The sequence below is a fragment of the Heterocephalus glaber genome, unplaced genomic scaffold (assembly GCF_053883595.1).
Source record: "Heterocephalus glaber isolate CG9 unplaced genomic scaffold, H.glaber_assembly_v1.0 deba00001613, whole genome shotgun sequence".
Classification (NCBI taxonomy): Eukaryota; Metazoa; Chordata; class Mammalia; order Rodentia; family Bathyergidae; genus Heterocephalus; species Heterocephalus glaber.
The window spans coordinates 30,864,743-30,865,783 of NW_028258384.1; positions in this window are offsets into that span (position 1 = coordinate 30,864,743).

Below are 1,041 nucleotides of genomic sequence, written 5' to 3' on the forward strand. Positions count from 1 at the left end.
ATGGGCTAAGGAAAGAGCACAGACCAGTTTGCTAAGGTTATTTAATAAGACAAGGACAGCCAATGTTGGGTAATTATTTTGGGGGTGTTTATTAACATTACCTAACATTTATAGAAAAGATTTCACATATTTAATGAATGCAAAAGAATGTAGTAGATTATGGTTTTTGCAATACATAGAAAAGTATTCTTTGACAAAGTAGCAGTATTTATAGAAGTTATATCACTCATATTTATAATCCTATGATCTAAAACAGGCTGTTTGTCCCAAAATTAGAATATTTGTAAGCTTCAAATGTATTCGAATAGCACTTTCCTTGATTTAATAGCTCCCTTACAGATTGGTTGGAATCACATCTATGCTATCCATATGTGCATTCACAGCTGTGATTCTGCATTTTGATGTACAGGCACAAAGCGAAGTACCTAGTTTGCATAATCTTTCCCAGATGCAGGTTTTTCTTAAGCAGTCCTAAAGGATTGTCACTAAACCTGAGCATCATGGCTTGACTTCTGTTTAAATCTCAGAACTGCCTCAGCTGTTAACTTGGTGAAACTAATCATGCTATCAGTTGACATTTATCTAGTGTTGCCACTTTCACTGAAAGATTTAGATGCATGGTGCGTCATTGCTGCCTAGTTAGTTATTTATCTTTCCTTTTAAGAAATCATATAAGAACTCACATAAATGTATCATTTAATTTTTATGACACCAGTGCTTTTTTTTTTTTTCTTTTTCTTCAGAGTTGGTTTACCTTGAGGTAAAGAAATGAATTAGGCTTTGATCATTTCCAATTATCTTAATTGGTGAATTTTTGTATTCACGAGTCTCCTGTTTTGTCCCTTTCTACCTGCTTCCAAAATAATCTTAAGTCACTTTCACACATTGTGAACCATGCTTTAAAAAATAGTGGTACAATAAGCATTTTCAATGTATAGTTATAGCATACATACACACACACACACACACAGTACCACTTTATAGGTGGTAAAACTTTTTTCGGAGTCTATGCATTTAACCAACCTACCAAGGAATAATTGG